Source organism: Teleopsis dalmanni, chromosome 1 (assembly GCF_002237135.1).
Source record: "Teleopsis dalmanni isolate 2A chromosome 1, ASM223713v2, whole genome shotgun sequence".
Classification (NCBI taxonomy): Eukaryota; Metazoa; Arthropoda; class Insecta; order Diptera; family Diopsidae; genus Teleopsis; species Teleopsis dalmanni.
This window is the reverse complement of record NC_051846.1, coordinates 159,523,411-159,545,261: the sequence shown is the minus strand read 5'-3', so window position 1 is coordinate 159,545,261 and position 21,851 is coordinate 159,523,411. Positions and strand designations below refer to the sequence as shown.

At 28.6% G+C, this 21,851-nt stretch overlaps 1 long non-coding RNA gene across 1 annotated transcript; it reads right to left on the bottom strand.

Annotated features, from left to right (window-relative positions):
• Positions 1–737: 737 nt before the first annotated feature.
• On the bottom strand, positions 738–18,017 carry LOC119669628. The gene is made up of 5 exons (XR_005251625.1): positions 17,865–18,017; positions 2,271–2,805; positions 1,961–2,211; positions 1,095–1,294; positions 738–991 (listed from the first exon to the last, which is right to left on the bottom strand). It is a non-coding gene; the product is annotated as an uncharacterized LOC119669628 (long non-coding RNA).
• Between the last annotated feature and the right edge of the window lie 3,834 nt (positions 18,018–21,851).

Below are 21,851 nucleotides of genomic sequence, written 5' to 3'. Positions count from 1 at the left end.
CTATAAACCAATAAATTAAATGTAGTAAATCGAATATAATTACATTAAAGGCAACATTTGTCAAAGCACACAGCACTGACCATTTATTGTTAAATAATTTAATTGGAATTTCACATGAGTACCTTAGAGACAATTGAACTTAACTATATAGAACAGCTTTTAAGCGATAAGTCGCAATCATTCTACAGTTCTATAATACAATAATTTTTCATAAATAAACATTATAACTTTAAATACTCTTTTTTAATTTTTTAATTTGTATTTAATTAAGATTTCGCAATTAATATATAATTACTATAATGGTTCTGATAATACTATAGCTCTATTAAAAACTTATAAACCTTATTATTTTGTTGTCTTTAAACTGTAAATTATATCTAATAAAACAAATGGATAGTAAAAGGTAAAAAACAGCATGGAAAAAACTGACAGACTTACCAACACCGCGCTATCGAATCTCAGAATGGTTATAGTCTCCTCGGGAATATATGCAGATCTGCGGCCAATTATTGCTTAAACTGATGAAATGATAAACAATAACCTAGTCAAGGCGTAGAGACGGGTTATAAAGAAACCTCGCAGTTAATAGAAAGTAAAAGTGCTCAAGTGCACTGACTGATTATGTTGAGGCTACTTAACATAATAAGTATGGAAAAAATAATAGTAAAAACTGATTTTTTTGTATTATAGATCCTCAAAAATAAGCAGAAAAAAAACTACTATTTTTCTATGTTTTATTATTATGAATAGGCTGTGCATGCACTGCGATCTGAAACATCTTTAGTACAGCTTTTTTAATGTTACTAGTTTCATAACATCCCGCTGAATGGCACTCACAGTTCCACAAGTCTCAATCAACTCATTTTTTATAGCAGCGTATATGGTTGACACAAAAGAGTTGTAAGTTCTTACATGGAAACCACATACGGTTAGTGGTTGTCATTTTCGCTGGGCATTAGGATTAACGCCACTTTAAACGTGTTACATATACCTATAAAATATCTTCATGCATAAAACTGATTATATATATGTATATTTATACCATATATAATAGTAGCAATCTCTTTTACTACTATATAAATTATTTTAATTACCTGGTTGTGCTTAGTAAGGTTTTGCCATTCGCTTTCGATCCATTGAACTTAAGTCCTCAAAAGAACCTAGTTGTGTTTTTAGTTCGGTAAGAGCAGCATTTGATGTATATGCTTTATCATAAAGTTTTATGATTTTCCCTGTCCGAAATCCTTGATTTGTAGTAGTTGACAAAAATTAAAAACAACTCTTCGGACATTAACTGTAAGGATTAAAATAGATTCATACAATTTCAAAATATATATAAAAATTGTTTGTGCTGTAGGCTAATAAATAGTTAAATAGAAACATTTTAGGCTAGGTAATGTTATAACGGCTCTTCTACAAATCCATTAGGCCCTAAATAGACATATCAATATCTCTTATTAGAAACATTAAAGATTATACCACTTCATCCTAATACATAAATTGTAAACTCGCTGCGGCCTACAATTTAATCCATTTAATAAAATAAATTATTACTGCTAGACCATCACTTACTTATATTGTATCATAAGAAAAATTAGAACACTTTTCATAAATAAAATATATATATCCAGAATAGACAAGCTTTGTTATAGTTATATATTTCTCATTTTCTGTTCCCTAGCATTTAAGATTGTCCCATAATTATTATTAGCAATATTTAATATTTCTGATATCTGCAATTTTTATAGATGTGTTTGTGTTAGCACATCTCAGATTGTATTACATGTATTGTACACCGTTGAGCTGACTGCCTCTTTGTCAAACTTAAAGCTTCAAGTAACTTATGCTTTATTATGAAGAAAATATTAGGTGGAAAACAAAATGTACTATTTTTTTTTTTATACCTTCTATTATAGAGTGAGATATTTAATAGTGCTACACAATAATGAACGAGTATTACCTTTCGTAAGCTTCCACAAGATATTACAGGATAAAACTACGTGACAAGTAAAAACGTTCAGCAACTTTAAGTTGTTTTGTTATGTTTCTTTAGAGCAAAGTTACTTGAAGTTTCTATTTTAACTTCTCTCTCTATTCCGAAGATTCGGCAGTTGTACGATTGAATTAACATCCAAAACGTTGCTACTTGCATTATTTTTGTATTTATAACGACAGGTCAGCTACTGTTATCTGGTGGGCTATATCAATCATCTTTACAAGAAGTGAAAATAACTGAATATTGTCAATGTCTTGAAGAAAATAAAAGCTACCTTATTCTTCTTTCTTAGCATAACAGTTCTTGGTGGACCAGTGTTTCCTCTGTCAATTTTTTCCAACTGACTCCAACCGATATCAAGTTTTTCCAATCGCTTACGCGTGACTTCATTAAACCTTCTTCAGCATCATCTAGCCACTAGAAATTCTAGGTCTGTTTCTTCTACCGCATCCAATTAGATTTCTTACAAGTGCTTATTTTGCTGATCGTACTCGGTTCATACGCTAAACGTGTTAAAGTCATGTTAGTGGTTGTGATTTTATGTATCGTAGTATTACATTTTGCTTGTCAATTGAGTTCTCTAATTCGTAGTTCTCTAATATGATATGTGCCATTAACTAGGCGTATTGGGCCAGAAATCTTTCTCAGTATTTTCCGTTCGTGCAATAGTAGTTGACATCTTTCTCGACATGTGTCATCATCTAGACGTATTGGACCATAAATCTTTCTAAGTATTTTCCGTTTGTGCGATAATAGTTGATATGTTTCATTTGCTTTGGCTAGTAGCTACCATACCCACAAATCGTTATCTGATTTAAAATATTAAATATTTTTAGTGAGTGAGTAATGGAATAATACTTTTTTGTGTTATTAAATTATAGTTTTCAATTCTGTTAAACATTTTTATTAAATATTTTTTTAAGCGGTTGATGTATAGTATAAATAACAAAAGATATAACGTTTTTAATTATAACAAATATGTAAACTAATGTACATATATTATTATTATAAATGTAGATGATAAAGTAGAATAATAAAATATACTCCCAATAATGTCACGCAAATATTTCGAAATTTGTTGTATTTTTCCATATAAAATGTGTGAGAAGTGAGGAGGAACTGTCTATTTGTCTATTTGTCCTTTTGTGTGTGTATAGTGAGTTTTTGTATTTGCTTCCCAAAACTTTACTTGTTAATTTTAACAAATTTTGTTTTTGACAACAAAATACTTTTGCATATGAATATCTGCTTTGCTTTTCGAAAGTAAAGTTGAAATTTTTAAAATTGTTAATTAGTTGCGTTTTTGTATGCGCATACCAAATAAGCCAAGTATTTTTAATGCCCGCATTGCTGACTAGATTTAAAACTGCATTCGCATAGAATAAGTAAGTCACATTTCAGTTTTCATGCGAAATACCTTTGTTCACAGAAGAACAAAGTAAAAGTTTTAATAGCGTTTGGGTTGGCAAAATTCTTTCCCAGTGATTTATGCCGCGACAGAGAAAATTGTATTTTAGAAATGTTCTCAGTTCTTTTCTTGTTATATTTTTTATTTGACTTTTTTACTTTTTTAATTTTTACCTTCGAACCACACGTTAGCCCATTAATGTGGAGGTCACAAGTTCAGAAGGAACGAAGGAATGACTTTTTAACGTGTTTGTGTTTCTGATTTTCTTGTTAATTAAAATTTGAATCTGACGGCTACACCTTAAAACAACATCAGATAAATTAATAACAATAAAATAAGAATATTTTCCAAATTAATTTAAAGAGAAAAGTGCAAACACTTATAAAACACTACGTTAAATTTTATTACATTAAATATTAATGAATTTCTGGAGGATAAACCAATAATTTCATTTTATGACTCAAATAAGCTATATGGGGTGCTCCACTCCATATAACTTATTTGCAAAAGAGTTCACTCAAAAGGAAAATCTTCAGGGTGTATGAAAATACTTCAATGTTTTAGACAATGAATGCATCTCAAATATCCTTTAAACGGTTATGTACTTGAGGGCAATATAAACTTCTACGTACAATCCTTCATACAATGTTTAGAAATATCTACTTACAAATTCAAATTTTTCTTTGGTCTCTTAAATCATATGCAAAAAAAAACAAAAAAAAAACAAAAATAAAATAAAATAAAAGGACTGAAATACACAGTTTCCCTTTGGCAGTTGGAGCATTGAAATTTCTTCATAAAAAATTTATATAATAAAAAGAATACGCATACGGATACGTAAGGTGCAGATCCTTGCTGCAAGTAACAAGTTAAAACGTCCAATACTGAAAGGATATGACAGAAATAAAATTTATATGTTAACAGTGGAAAATTTTTTTAAGATAACAATAAATTGATTGACGTTTTCCGACAATGCTTTCCTTATAAAAAGACATTATTTCAGAAAAATTTCACAATGTAATTACTGTACATATGCAAGTTTTTTACATATGTATGCAAAATTCACAGCGAATAGTTTATCTGATTTAAAAATAAAATTTTATTATGGAAAATAAAATTATTTATGAAAAATAAATTTTTTTTATGAGAAATATTTTTTTTTTTATTAAAATATAATTTAACGGTCTTTTAGTTTATAATTGATTGATTTTTAAAAAATCAGTGCAAAAATTTGCAAATGAATATTAAAATTTAAACTATATTAAAGAAGGGGTAATAATAATAAAAAAATACATAAAAAATTTATATTTTTATTTAAATTAAAATTAAATAAATTAAACATACATACTACACATATACATAATGGTTAATTACAAACATAATTGTTTAATAAGATAAAAGCTTACTTTTAATTACTGAAATGATCTGAAATAAATTTTATAAATAAAATAAATTCCCACCCCCAAGTGAATTTCAGGCTACGGTTCTGTAGATATGCATGTATACATATATATATATATATATATATATATATGTACATGTATATTAAATTTTATTTAATATTTTAGTAAAGTACTTTGTATTGATTTTGATATTTTTTTTTTTGTTTTTATTAACAATATGTCTCTATTGATCGCTATTTAGGCTTATTTAAGCCTAAAAATAAGTGTTAGAATCTTAAAGACTAATAACATTACAGTACAAATTATTTTATAATATGTTGAGGCTAATTGAGTCAGTGCACTTTAGCACTTTTACATTATTTACACTCTATTATATACTGCGAGGTTTCTTCAAAACACCTCTTTGCGCCTTGACTAGATTATTGTTTATTACTTCATCAGACTAAGCAATAATTAACCTCAGATCTGCATACATCCCCGAGGAGCCTGTAACCATTCTAACATTTGATAACGCGTTGTTGGTAAGTCTGTCAGATTTTGCAAATAATTTCAAGGCTCTATCCTTTATGTATTTTTTGATGGGATCAATCTTGATGTCCCTGAGGATGTCATTCGTCCTTATGTATCATGGAACTTTGAAAAGTCTTCTTAGAGCCTGGCTTTGTGCAATTTCAAGCTAGTAAATAGTAGTGTTTTAAGCTTTGCTAAACGCTACACAAGTTATATAACGATTTGTAAATTATTTTAAGGGGTCCCTGTATAAGTAGCCAGGGCTTATTTATACCAGATATCACGACGCCCAAGTTGAATTAATTAGGATGGTCTTTATAAAAAAAGCAGTATGGCAGCTCTATCATTCCGTTTCAGTCTAGAGGAATTTGTCATATTAGCAAGAGGTCTAGCTAGCTGCTGGTTTTCACATGGTTTTCAAGATTCGAAGTATGTTTTTGCCTTATTCTCCCGAATTCAACTTTAATCATCGGAAATTTCAAATCGAAATGTATGTTTTTATTCTTGATATACCAGGGTGCACCAGTTATCATTGTTAGAATCTTTACTTGAGCTCTTTGCAGGATTTCTACGTTTGACCAACTGACATTGCCATATATCTGTCCTACTTCCTGATTGGCTTAATCTGATATTTAAAGCATGATATTTTTAATACATAATCTCTATATAAAAGGGTCAGATATAAGCTACAACATTGTTACTGAAGGTCAGTATTTAGGGTAGATACCAAACAAATAATTATTAAAATCTAAATTTTTTTTAAAATATAGAATTATGTACTTCAGGGCTGTACAGACCAGATAAGATCACTGGCCAATAAAATTCTCTGAGGGAATACATGCGTTCGAAAAAATTTTTTTTCGAAGAAAAAAAAAATATGGCAATAATTATAATTTTAGTTGTATTAATTCTTCATTAATTTATCTTTAAGTCTCGTGAGCCGTGATTTGTACAGCCCTCATATAGATATTTATGACGCACAATTTCTAAATAAAAAAACAATTTATATTTTTATTAAGGGTTAACATTTTAGATTTTTACCACATAAAAGATTTTTAAAGTCAAATTATTTTTTAAGTCAGCACATCAAGTACACTTTAATAGATCTATCTGTTAGGCGATATGTTAAAAATTCTTACTTTAAATCACCACATATAAAGTGACATCAAATCAAATGTGAATCTATAATTTACAAAGCAAATGATAAATTTAGGAGTCCCGACAAAATTGTAATTGTGCTCCAATTGAATTCTTAATTCTTTATATATTTCTGGGCTTCCATGGCACAAATTGTTACTTTAATTTAAAAGGTGATTTATTTTTTTATGTAACATAAGTATACGTAAACTATGCAATGGAGCTAAAATAGCTAACAAAAAACTATTTTTTTTAACAACAATTATGAATGGAGAGTCTTGAATATTTGCTATTTAGTGATAATCTTTAGCCAGATATAAATTTAATATCTTTGGGTCTTGTTTTCTCAACCTGACAGAAAGAACTGTTATCCTTCAAAATTAAGAACATAGTCAAGTTTAATGCCTTTTCAGATTGGTTCACTGAGTTGTGTCTGTTCTTTTCGACGTTATCTATGCGTAAGACTACGTCTATGTCTATAAACTTTAGAGTTTATACTACCTTTTGATGGTGTCTTTATCTGTCATATCATAACGGATCATTATTTGTGTTTAAATGGACCACCACTTCAACCTGACCTCATCTCTACTATTTTTACTGCATAATTATATATTAATAGAAAAGAATATCGTCCCGAAAATGTTGTAAAAGTTTTACAGTACCTTGCGATTTTTTGCGATCTAAATACATTTACATTGCCACATATTGTCACAACATATACGTGTATTCAATACATGTAACACGTACTATCTATTGATGGCGATAGTAATTTAAGAGTTGTTCAGACCATTAGCACGTCTTATAATAATGGGGAACATGTTTTGTGTTTTTTCATATTGAAATATGGTATAGATAGTAAACCATTGGAATTTATTATTATTTTTATATTTGTTTTTTATTCCTTATATTGCTGCTGGTGGTTTTATTGTTGATCTCAAGTGCACTAACAATTTATCGTTGACATTACGAATATATAATCTGTTATTTTTTATATATAAAATATTTATTATTTCTTTTAATTATTGCAAGTGCTGATGCAAATACAATTGCATTGTACAGGTACAATTTCTAAAGTTTATTTTTGAATGTATTTTAGAGAATTAAAACACATTAGTCTACTTATTAACTAGAATTAGGACTAGAATTTGTCTTTAATGTTCAACTTACTATCCAGTCATCGATTTAGCAGTCGATTTAATTTCGTTGCTAAATTGTTATATGTGAAAACTAAATATTACTTTTATTGAGTATTTATTTTTAGATGTTTTCAACTTATATACCAACTTATATATAAAATCTGGTATATATCAAGTGTATATTTTGTAGAAGTATATATATAAAACTATCTACAAGATATTAACACCTACTTTAGACTACAAATTTAGGGATACTTGACGATTCACTCTAAAATGTGCTTTCACATTTCATATTAGCTTTCAGAGTAGTTATGATCCAAAATTTAAATCAGTTATGTTAATAAATAGAAGTTACTAGAGCAATTTTAGGAATAATTCGAGAAATTTTACAATAATCCTGAAAACAAAAATTTTTAATGAAGATAGTGACTTTTTGAGCTAGAATGTTAGAAGTAAGTTGAGAGAGCAATATTCAGTACCAATATATTCAGAAGGTTAATTAGTTAATAAATATTAACGCGTGTCATGTGAAATGGGTATTGAAATGAATATAAGTGCACTTCATAAGGAAACCGTCAATATATGATTTAATTAAGATTTATGGTTGAGGATAAAGTCGGAGATTTTAATATTTTCCTTCGAGTGTCTACGTCCACCTAAACTAGAAAAATTTGCATCTTTTCTTTTAGTTGACTTAAGTAATTATCCATTACGTTTTCAAAAACATATAACGAAAATATTGTCCTTGTAAATATTTCTTTTTTTATAGAAATAGAAACATTTTTTCTAATGACAACGTTTATTCCTTTCATAAAAAAGTGCTTACAGAACTTATTCTGTTATGTAATTTTAAATTCACTATATAATTTTAAATTGCATATTATTTATGCAGACAAACACAATATAAAATTTCATTTATTCTTTACAAACTGTTATAATGCCTTTTTAATGCTTGTTCGAAGGTGAACCATCTCTATATCAATCTTTTGACCCATTCCTGAACAATGGTTTTCTTTAGCGCATCCATATTGGCATATTTTTTAGTCTTCACATTGATTTCCAAAATGGCTCAGATGGAATAGTCTATCGGGTTTACATCTATCGAATTCGCCACTTGCTCTAAAACAAATTCTAAAATATTTTCCCGTTAATAAGTTGCATTGACTTTGACATAAGGCTCGAGAAAAACGATTTGAGAACATACATCGGCGGTCACAGTTGCCCACATTACTTGAGATGGAAAATTATTTCGGCTGACCATTCATAGTCTCAAGTTTTCGGGAGTGTGTTCAGTTAATTAAACACGATCATTTCGTAAGTTTATGAACTGCTTAATGGGGAATTTTTCTCATCAGAGAATACAATTTTTGGAAATTTGCCACGTTCCTTCAAGCGTAACAATTCCTTTGCTCTTTCGAGTCCAATTTTTTGTTACTTTGGTGTAAGGTCTTGTGCCTTTTGGGACTTATAAGGTTTTACCTTCATCTCATTTTGGAACAGTTCTTTGGCCATTTCATTTCCACTACGACTTGGATTTTTTTCAAATCGAACCTTTACTTTCCGAACCATTTTAGGTGATGTTGCTGTTCTTTTTCGTCCACCACCATAACGTTTTATGACGCTGCCGGTACTATTATTATGAACTATAACTGGTTCTGGTTTTAGGTAGATAGAATATGTTTGCTCATTAACCAATTCTTAAACCAACAAAGACAAATGTAAGAATGGTGTTCTATTATAAGCTTATACTGAACAATGTTGTAGGACTAGGACTTCTAATTCGTATGAATGATACTTACTCTCGGAAGGAAAGGTCTTACGACTGAAGTATTGTACCCGATGTAAAATTTAGTCATCGGGATCTTTCTGCATCAACATTGCACCAAGGCCATGAAGACTAGCATCTGTGTGGACTTCTGAATGGATCATAGATTTTCAAGACCGCCGCTTTTACTAGCTCTGATTTCAACTGCTGAAATGCTGCTATTTGTTCTTCGCCGAATGTGAACTTTGCTTCTTTACGTAGCAAGGCAGTGAGCGGTTTTGCTATTACGGCGAAATTCGTTACTATCTTGCTGAAGTAGGATGTGAGTCCGATAAATCTTTGAAATTATACTGAACTATGTTGGTGACAGTGTTCCAGAAAATTTTATCTATAACTTGCTATTTTTATAGCACCGTCATTGTTATTATTGTCTATGGTATTGTGAATTCATTTTTCATTAGTATAAATTACATAAAAATTGTTAATGTTTTATTTCAACCTTGCATAATTTTTTAGTAATGTATTTTTACCAAAAAATACCTTTTTTATTTGCATAAATACCTGCACAAAAATAGCAGCCAAGAGCATACAAATCCTAGTTCATCAAATATGATAATTTTATCTTATTTATTCTTTCCTTTTTTGTAATGTTAATTCACACAAATCAAAAAAAAAGATACGTTTCCTTTTACGTATATAAGCATTCATTATAAGTTTCTAACTGAAAGATTAAAGAAAACCCAAAATTTATGCACAGTAGTCAGTAGAATTGGAATAATATACTCGTACCTTGAAAATTGCTCGTTTAAATGAAACACCTGAACCAAATTAAAACTTTACGCAAAAAATTTAATAAAATTACATTTTTATATTTTATTTTAAAAGTTTGTTCTTGAATTTTAAATGTTTTTAAATTAAATTTCTTACCACAGTCCACACTAGAAAACTTAATTTTTTTTATCATTGATGCCAGTATATAAATTTCGAATGTGATATAATAACGTTTGTAATTCGACTTTAAAAGTTGTTCCTATAGCTTATATATTTGAAATAATTTTATTATTTAATTTTAATTAAAAAACTTACTAAGGATAATGACTCAGTGAGATTGAGGATGATTCACGTAAATAATAGGAGAAAAATAGGTAAAAGGCAGTTCAATAATATTCCGTTCAATAATACTGTATAATTATTTAATTTTAAAACAAATTCGAATTTTAATGCTATACCTAATATATATAATTTTATAGGTAGATGGGTAGATAGGAGTGGACTCTGACCAAAGCTACGTATAAATCTAATAGTTTTGTAGCGGCACCAGCGTAGAATCCTTAAAGGCAGTAATAACAGTAAACATTAATTAAGATGTGTGTGTCATCATCGAACTTTAAGCAATTATAACTTTGACATCAAAGTTATTTATGGTTTTGCTCTTTCTTTCGGACTCGAAAAATAGAGGTTGTATGTTACTATATAAGAAAATAAAGCATGGGGGCTTTTGCGCATACAAAATTGTGCTTGAAAGAAAAGTAATTAGTTGGAATATAATATGATAGTACACTTGCAATCGGTTCAATTTGTATTATCACCACTTCAAGCGAAATACTGAATAATAAAATAAAAATTAATTGAAATTATTTTAATTTTGAAAAAAAAAAAATAATATTTCCTATGTATACAAATATTAAAGTAGTATACTATTTATTTTATTGTTTTTAAAAATTTGATCAATTTTTAAAATTAATCATTAGGTCATTATTTATATTGGATGCATAACAATAAAAAACAGTAATTTATCATAAATTCTTGCTTTATTGATTTTTAAAATATTTTTCTTTGTGATCTATTAATAAACTTTTGCATGCATTCTAAAAATTTGTCCTAGCATTTTTCCATTTCATTTGAGATATTTACAAAACGTAGTTTTTAACGCATCAATGGGTTCTTTTAATGACGACAATCGTTATCCATAAAGTTTGTTTCAATGTACGGGAACAAGAAGTTATTAAGAACCAAATCAGGACTATATAAAAGGCGATACATTAATTCAATTTTTTTTTTGAAAAAAAATTTACTTATTTGAGTAAATGTGTGAAATGTGTGCAGTGTTGAATTATTCGGTTTTGGCGATTGGGTTTCCTCACTTCTTCATTGTTTGTCTACTAAACAAATAGTAGTCAACCATTTTTTGTACTTTGCTCTAATAATACTGCTGTCACATGGCAGTTTCCCTGCGGAGAGGGGAAAAGAATACTTCCGCGGTTAGGATGGCCTGTCGTAAGAGGCGAAGTGCTCTATCTGGCACTTATGCAAGAAGTGCAAATGGTAGTGAGTTGTGGGCGGCAACTTGCGACGTCTGACCAGAGATGATGCTATCTGGTACTTCGTGGGTCAGTGGCCCGACAGCTTCGGTTGTACTGACCATTGGTGTTGGCTTAGAAGTGGTTGTGGTTAATACCCAAACATACGCGGGAAGAATGTTTTGCTTGTCATTCATTCGCTGTGGTGTGCGTTTCAAACCGGGTGCTGCAGCCCAAATTGTAGCAGAGGTCAGTAGGTAGGTCTCGCATCTTACCAAGGTGGAAGTTATAACTTACATAAATTTCTTCATTGGTACCGGCGGAATAGAGCAGACTATTCCAATTGGACGTTGATTGACGCTTAAATTAATACGCGTGTTAAGAGCACCGTGATGTTGAGCCTAGATGGCAGGAAATCACGTAAAACAAAAGAGACATCTGTCACATGACAGTCACGAGTCGTCACTGTCACTAGTACTCTGAAAAAAATGGACTCATTTGTTTGTAACTATTTTAAATACAAACTACCTCTGTTCAAGTTGGTTCATACTGAATTACTCATTTAGGCGACTGTTTTTTAGTTTCAGTCTTATAATGATACATTGAATGTATTACAATCAATTCAAACTCCAATAAGCGACACAAAGCTCTTTTTGAACTTCTTGTCGAATTATGTCGGATTCAATGAGAACATTTTTTTTTTACCTTCTCTTCCAATTCAATGAGAACATTTTTTTTTTACCGAAAATGATAATGCGATTCTTTAATAGAACCTGGAGAAACATGACAATATTGTGTTATTAGTTTTTACACAGTATCAATACAGCTATTCAGATACAGTTAATATACTATATTATGTATATATACAATATATATTATAATATATATATATATATATATATATATATATATTACATACTATATCACATATACTATATTATATACACTCAGAAAAATAATTTAACTAGTATGTGGTAGTATGTAGTGCATATTTTTCTAAGGCATCAGATATGATATTTTTTCGGTATTTGATAAAACATCGGTTGATTCTTATTAATGTGAAATGTTGCATAAAATTTAAATTTAATTCAAAATCTGAAGTGTTTGGAAGAGAAGTACTCTTGTCTTGGTAATCTCCAACAAAAATGGTAGTAAAAATCATTGGACGTAAATGTGCATTAGTTTTTTTCATTTATTTAATAAACATTAGATTAACTTATTTTATTATATTTTTATATTCATTATATAAATGCGTAATAATATTAAGTGTATCTTTAAAAAACTCAGCTCTCAAGCAGTGTAACTTTAAGCAATATATCTACTCAGAATCAATAAAAATTGCTATAAATTATTATAAAAAAGCATTTTGTCAATTTAGTTTCTTTTATTATGGAATTTAATACTTAAATATACTATAAATAATATGCAATAAAAAAATTTTTTATTGTATATGTATATATTAATGAATAAAAATAAAACATTTACAAATAGAGCTAGATGTTCAAAACAAAAACAAATAAATTAGTTTGCAAAAATTAGACAAAGTAAAAAATTTAATATATACAAAATATATAAAAATTAAAAAAAATCTTTCCCATAGAAATTTATAAAAATATATGAAAATAGAATATATATAAAAGAAATAGAAAAAAAATGTATATTAAATAATTTAGAAAAATATATATATAAAATAAATAACAAAAAATTTAAACCACGAAAATAAAAAACAAAATACAGTGCACGCTCGATATTCGCGACTACCCATTATCGCGACAGCCCGGTTATAGCAAGAAAAAACTCATAGAGGCTGTAATAATGTTAATTTATTATTACATTATCTTACAATAATTATTAACAGTACTTAACATTATTTACGCCATTCTTTAAAACTGGAAAGTGTAATAATTATATTATTAGCGATTTATAAAAAAAAGGCTGTGTTACTTACTGCCATTTTTTCTCCAAAGCGTGATAGAATTGTAGTAATTTGCTTCTAAAAGGCGCAAATTTTGAAATTTATTACTAAACAACACTTTTTTGCCTTAGTGCCGGGACCACGGTTGCCACTTGAAAATTTTTTTCTGCACCAAAATTGGTTTAAAAAGGTACCATTTCTGTAAAAAAGGTCCAAAAAAATTTTTTTGTTTTTTCATTCTGTGTTTTTCATAGTGTTATAAATGAACAAAATATAAAATAGTGCAAAGTTGCATTTATAAAAAAAATTAATTGGAAATATCCACAATAAAGTTGGGTCGTCAAAAATGTACCATTTTTTGAACATGAGTACCAAACGGAAAAAAAAGTACCAATTTTGGTACTAAAGTACCATAAGTGGCAACCGTGGCCGGGACACAAATACGCCGGCTCTCATGGTGGAGTTTGAGCGGCCATATTGTATTTTTTCCCATTCTCAAATTTACAATTTGCATTGAAAACAGCAACAATTGTACTCATGCCGTGCCCGAGACACTCTGCATAACATGGCCCCAACTTTTTTATAAATATTTAAAATGTATATTTTTTACAAATATATGAATAAAAAAGATATAATTTATATTAATTGCACACTATTTTTTTAAAGAAATTATGGTACGGTTATCGCGAAAATACGGTTCCCGTGACAGCTTTGGTTTTTAATTAGTGACGAATACCGAGCGTGCACTGTATTTAAAAATATACAATGCGTCGTTGACTTTATTTAATTATATTATTTGCGGTGAGAAATAAGTATTTGATGATTATAAAAAATATAAAATATTGTGTTCTTTGCAATTTTCAATTAATAACATCGCTTCTAATCAAATGCCATGTAATCAATCACTTTATCATAATTTTGTTACTATAAGCAATTTTATTATTAATAACATAAGTAATTGTCTATGCATTTATTTTCATTTTGTCTTGTTTTTCCATTTTATTATTGATTCTTCTGTCTAACTACAACTGATTCACATATATATATTGAATGACCTTTACACTTGGCTAACAAATCTAATTCCCTCGAGTATTTAATTAATAAAGTACTCACTTTTACTACGACAAAATTAATATTGTTAGTACAAGACGTTTGTAATAATAGCAATTTGTATGAAATCGTCTTTCGTTTAGTTCAATATACTTTTAGGTAAAATAAACAATTACAATCTCATACCCTTACTTACCAAACTAATATTAATTTTGTAAAGTACTTTAATCCTTTTAGTATCGAAACAAAAATACATTTTACCATATACACACTATGGCAGGCAAATTCTATATTATATGGAAAACTAATTTCAAGATGCTTTTCTTTTCAATCAAATTAATTAATAATGTTGGTCAATAAGGATGAATAGTTGTTAAATTTTTTGCACATCTGCTATTTTTCATTAAGTTTCCGTAACTTTTTCCAGCTGCTAATTTCAAATTTATTTTAACCTAGCAAACCTTAAATGAAGCAAATTAGAATTGCTTGAGTTCCTTTTCTGATTTACAAACCGAAAACATTTTTGCGATTAATTTTGCTTCTTTTTCAAAGTGATCAGCTCCTCCGCTCCTCCGTTCCTCCGTGCGGCGGATGTGAGTACAATAAAAGTTACGTATACGCCCGAGTGTACTTCAGTAATTTTTATTGTTGGCTGCCTTTATATTAACGCCATTATTATAATTATTATTGCTTCAATTTTCTTTTTACAGTTCACTTATTATATTTTTTTTTCCTGTTAAGGAGAATGCGATACTGCTTTCTTCTTACTTGTTTATGGTCTTTGTTGTAATTATATTGCATGTAAATATTTATTACGAATTTGATGATGTACGTTGTTGGATGAATTATTTATTCATATTTTTACAATTCAATGCCGCTTTTTATGTGGTGCAGAATATTCTTGTACGAACATTTTGTGTTGATGTTGTTTTTGGATATTTTCTTATTTGCTGCTACAGACTCAAATTTGTTCGCATTTATCATATCAAATAGGGCATCAGGTTTCTTATATATTCTAATAACATATTATTATGCTTATTAATCCATGTAATTTTTATTAAATATAGAAATCTCCCTTTAAATTGCCTATTTCGTGATTGGGAATATGTAAAAAATTCCTTTTTTTGTTATCAAAACAAACAATTGAACTAACATTGCTAGAGAGTTAACCGAGATACTTCGATATATAATAGGTTCAAAGTAGTCACTGTTACTTACACATTTTATCAGATTACTCTGATAGCATGGTGTATGTGTACTAGAACTACGGCGCATAGTATCTGTGTTCAAACCCAATTAAAGTTTGGCTTATAAACACAGTTTTAAAAATGCTTGAGGAATTCGTTTAACGTATAGAGCGTTAAGCACACTTTTAATTCATTAAAATGTATAGATATATAACTCAATCTGGGACCAAAAAGTCTATGCATAACAGACAAACACTCAGATTAAACTAACTTGTTGTATACGTGGCTTACAGCCATCTTGTTAAACTTAAACTAACCCAACCTACTACAAAAATCAACATAGCCTTTTAATAGGTAGATTTGGTATCGCTAGGAGTCGATAGTTCTATGCGTAAATTACGGCTACTTAGATTAAACTCTTCAACTTACGCGTATGTGTGGCTTGCAGCCAACTTGTTTAACCTAAACTAATCTATCCTTATTACTTTAAATACGACGACTAGACAGACGGCATCATAAAGGTCAAGTATGCTGAATTTAAATAACGCGTGAATCATGCAGTGAATAGGGGGTGCAAAGTTACAACTGTGTACTTTCTTCGCTTTTATTTATCTTAGTAATAGATGAAATAAAGAAAAGTTGTATGAAATGATACGTGTCCTTTAGTGGTCTCCTTTTAAACAACTAGAAAATTTGGAATATTCTGCTAATACTTATTTGCTTAGCTAATAATATATACATTTTCACCACAATCTTGAAGCTATAATGGCGTCCCGTTTTCTGGAACAACGAGTTTTGCCTCCGATAGCATCAACAAAGAATGTGTACAATCTACAAGCAATCGCCGACCAAAATAAAAAATATTGATGTCTAAATTTGATATAACATATATATACGCATAACTTATTTGTAGTATGAAATAAGGTAGGGGTCGCAATTGATATGATCTTGTCAATAAAACATTTACTGTCAACATATGTATATATATATATGTATATATATATATGTATATATATATATGTATATATATATATGTATATATATATATATGTATATATATATATATGTATATATATATATGTATATATATATATGTATATATATTTATACTATGTACCCAACAGGACCCAACAGATGTTGTCCTGCATGATATACTAAGCGATTAGGATATTAAACAAAGTAAGAAATGAAAGACAAATAATGTAATAATTTTGTTATTGTTTATTTTGGAATAACATCAATTTTTCTAAAAACAATTCATAATAATCAATAATGTTTGTTTAATTTCATCTCAATGCGAGTTGATGAACAATATTTTTAGTCAATTCTTGAGGAGTATAAATGAACTTGACGACGGTTTTCCAACGCGAGAACACACCACATATAATTGGCCATGTGAAAAGACCTGATTTTCTAGGTATATCCCACAAAACGACATTGCTTGACCTTGTGACTTGTGACGTGTGAATGGAATGGGTGAATCTGAAGGGATCATTGGGATTCGTGGCAGGAGAAAAACTTCACCTTTAAATTTGCCATTCAAAATTGGAGCTTCAAGTATATATTGCCCATAATTTTTTTTATGACTAATCTCGTGGCGTTATATAGCTTAGGTGCATTTAAATTCCGCTTCATAATTATAGGTGAGCCAATTTTTAATCTTAAGTTATGTGGTGGCATTCCTGGTAAATTCAGCGAATTCAAAAATTCAACAGAATAGTTGAACGATTCATTTAAGGGACTTTAAACATTAAATCAAAGTAAGCATGAATAAATTTGTCTAAAAATGTCTAATACAAATGTGTATGGATACCAAAAAAACTGTATAATAATTAAAAAAACATTATCCAGTGGAACAAATTGTGAATCTAAACCATCCTTGAATCCACTTGAACACACACAAAAAATTGCATCAAAATCGGTTCAGCCGTTTAGGAGGAGGAATTATTTAGAAGAATTATATATATGAAGATATACTATAAACGGTATTTTTCAAAATTATTTTTAAATGTTTCTTATCAATTTTTTTTCGTTAAAGAGTTTGACAATTAACTTACCAAAACTACATTTTTAAGTCCACTAAATATGCTTCGTTTTAAAGTTGATTTCGAAAAACGAAGAAAATCACATGTCTGGTTTTCATACCCTTTATCTTGATATATATTGAAAATAGGCTTTCAGCTTTTAAGACCAAAAAATCGTTTTCGAAGTTAGAGCACTTTGAAACGAAAATTATAGGGTTAATAAAATATGACAATAAATCAACAGGTAAAGATTGTAAAATTGTTAATTGAAAATAACAACATAATATCACTCAAAAGAATCTATCAATTACAATTATTAATGACTTTTTAAATACCCATTTAATTATTTACAAAAAAAAATAGATAAATTAAACGAGATATTTTTTTTATTTCAAAATATATTTGCTTCATATAATTTACTGTAAAACACAAGTTGTAAATATATTAAAACAAAAAAAGATAAATTGCAATTTTAAAAGTTTAAGTATGTAGATAGATAAATAAAAAAATTGTACATAATTTTATTTTAAATAAATTCTAAATAATTTTATTTTAAATAAATTGTACATATTTTTCAGAAACAAATTTTTATTTCTCATCATAATTTGAAGTATTGCTTACGCTAATTTAAAACAATTTATTCCAAGTTAATTTAGAATACTGCATTCATATATCAAATAAATTTACAACTTTTGAATTATATATTTTAATTTAAACAGATCTTCCATTCTTAATTGCTTTACTACCAAATAAATTAGACTTTATATTCGTACGTTAATGTGTTTGTGCATAAATGTGCGTTCATAAAAGTATTAAGTTCTATGCGTTCTACCTACCTACCTTATCAAGTCATGCCAAACCAAACCACAGCACACCAAACTAAACTGTAAACTGTAATGTTCTGTAGTAGACGCTTCGATTATGCGAATATATCTACTTCATTAAGGTTACTTCGTTCGTATGAGTGCAAGTAACCCTACGTCAGCATATAAGACCCCACAAATTGTACTCGTACTCAGTGTACGGTGTACGGTGTATGCGCCGTACTCGTCGTTTTCACTTTAGCTGTAGCTCCTTTGATAGAAATATTGTTATCGCATTTTCATAGTTAATTATTTGCATAATTAATTAATTTTTTTTTTTTGTTTTTTATTTTTTTTTTTTTTTTGATGTACTGTACTTGGTTTTATTTTGCTTTTGCAAAAGTTTCTTTAAGAAATTTATAGATTTTTTCTTTTCCAGAAACATTTTATGGTTACTATGTAAATTCTTTTTGTTTTTGGTTGTTTGTATTCATGGCACGTAAATTATTAAAATATGCCGCATGAGGCATACAAGGTCGCAAATGGAATATTTACACCCTGAAGCGATATTTGCAACAATTGGGAGTAGATTAAGTTAAGATTTTGTTTTACTTACCAGAAAGATTTTTGTGCATGTTTTATTATTGTTTTGTTTTGGAATGGCGCTGAAAGTTTTGACAAATTGCTTCACAAATCCACTAAAGTCTCTTTGTTTAGTTCTACTTATAAGAAATTATAGTTTTAAAACTCGTTTAAGTAAAAGATTATGTGCACTGCACAATGCAAACTTTTATAAAAGTTTATATACAATATTGACTAATTTGCTATTACTAAATTCTATTGTTGAAATTGCAAGTTTTTCATATCATATGTTATATGTCAATTTATTGAATAAACACAAAAGAACATGAATCAACTAAAGGTTAATATGTTATGATTATGTTGTTATAATTAATGATTAATATTACCAGACTCCAGACTTTTTTAGAGCATAAATCTCAATGAATGAACTTTTGCTTAAAGTCAGACGAGATAAGTTTCATAGTCTATGGTATTAATGTTTTTCGAAGCAATGGAATGCATCGTTCTCCTTGCAGATAGCACATCATATCTTATTACCATACTATGGAAAGTCAGCGATTAGCATTTTCACTCCATATTTCAAGAATATGGCAATTTGTAACGCATTTAAAGCGCACTGCGCATATCGAGAACGAAGTGTTTAGTATTTTTACTAATAAGAGCATAATAGCACACCACACAAACAAATTGGCAAGGAGAGTTATATTCTTCATTCAAAGCATATGATGCTTCATATGTATCATATCAAATCGTACTCTTACAAAAACATTCTTTAATTTGTAAAAGATGATTTAAGGTTGATAACGGGTATCAATAAGGGTCGTTATGGTCTGAAATATCATCTTCATAAAATACGATTATCTGCTAATTTGAAATGCAGATTATGCTTCGCAGATGAGGAAACTACTATGCACCAGTAAAGAAACTTATTTCATATGGAATTTCTGTCACCAGTACAGATTAAGAGCTCTTCTCTATATTTTGTTTTGGACTTTGTTCACAAAGCTGTAAAGGATTTTGTGTTGTCAATAATGACATTGGTACAATAGGACTGTTCTGGCCGCAGTACTGGCTATTGAGCGATTTCACGTCAATAATTAAAAAAAAATATGTTTCATTAGTACAACATGTGAAACGCATGAAAATATGTGTGCTTAGTTAATTATGTATAAAAAATATATATGTAAAAAAAAAAATTAAGAAAGAAATTGCACATGTATTGATTTGATTTCTTTTTCAAACACCTCGAAAGCATCCAAAAAGCTGATTTTTAGATACTTGTTTGAAAAGTTTTAAAAAAACAAGTTTTAATCTGTATTTTAGTCTTGGGTGTCAAAGCTTAATAGAAGGAAATATTTAAATGTAAAATATATTTTTACAGAAATATAAATAGTGGCGCCTGAAAATGACGTATATCTATTGATCCAAAAAATGATCAAAAATTATCCAAAAAGCTGATTTTTAGATACCTGTTTAAAAAGTTTTAAAAAAACTAGTTTTAATCTATATTTTAGTCTTGGGTGTCAAAGCTCAATAGAAGGAAATGCTTAAATGTAAAATATATTTTTACAGAAATACAAATAGTGGCGCCTGAAAATGACGTATACCTATTGATCCAAAAAATGATCAAAAATGATCCAAAAAGCTGATTTTTAGATACTTGTTTGAAAAGTTTTGAAAAAACTAGTTTTAATCTGTATTTTAGTCTTGGGTGTCAAAGCTCAATAGAAGGAAATATTTAAATGTAAAATATATTTTTACAGAAATATAAATAGTGGCGCCTGAAAATGACGTATATCTATTCACTACTTAGGTTCAGTTCGCAGCTTTCACTGCTAAACAAAATTTTGATTTACAAAACTAAATTAGTCAAAATTGTGGAATATTATTGTAGGCCAGTTGAGTATTTAAAAATCAACACTATGCAATAAAATATCATCGGTAGTAATAGATCTTTAACCGTTTTGGTAGTCATCTGAATGCTCTAACCAAATCACTACTGAAAACGTCTTGCGGATCCTAATGGTTTGTCAGGTTCTAAGAATCAATCCTTATTACAATATTTTAAAATTCCAGTGCTAATACTAGTATGCTTTATATGCATACATCTCTTCGCAGCTAATATGCTGTAATTTTATATAGTGTAATGAGTTAAATAATCCCTGATATTTAAGAAAATGAAGAAAATTATGATGAGCACATATTGATTTTTGCAGACCTTGACATGCAAGTACAAATCATTATGAATTCTAAACAACAAAGCTACACTTCCAGTGCAATTATTGTATTTTATATATATAATATTTGTAATACAGAACAGATTTTGTATATTATTATTAAATTCGAGTTTTATAGTTGTTTCCATAGAAATATATTTTCGGCTAAAGCATCAATAAACTTTGTAAAACTTATTCACTTCAATTTTGTTTTTGAACAAACTTGTTGCGTACTTAGAAAATTTTATATTGAGAACAAGAAAAAAAAAATCAAAAAGTTGGATCTAGTTTATTAGAACTCATATTTGAAATATTGCTAGACCAAATTAATTTTGCATGTTCCTTGTGAAAATGGAATTATTAAATTGCATTACATTTTTTTCTTGTATATCTTATTTGAATAAATAATACAAAACACA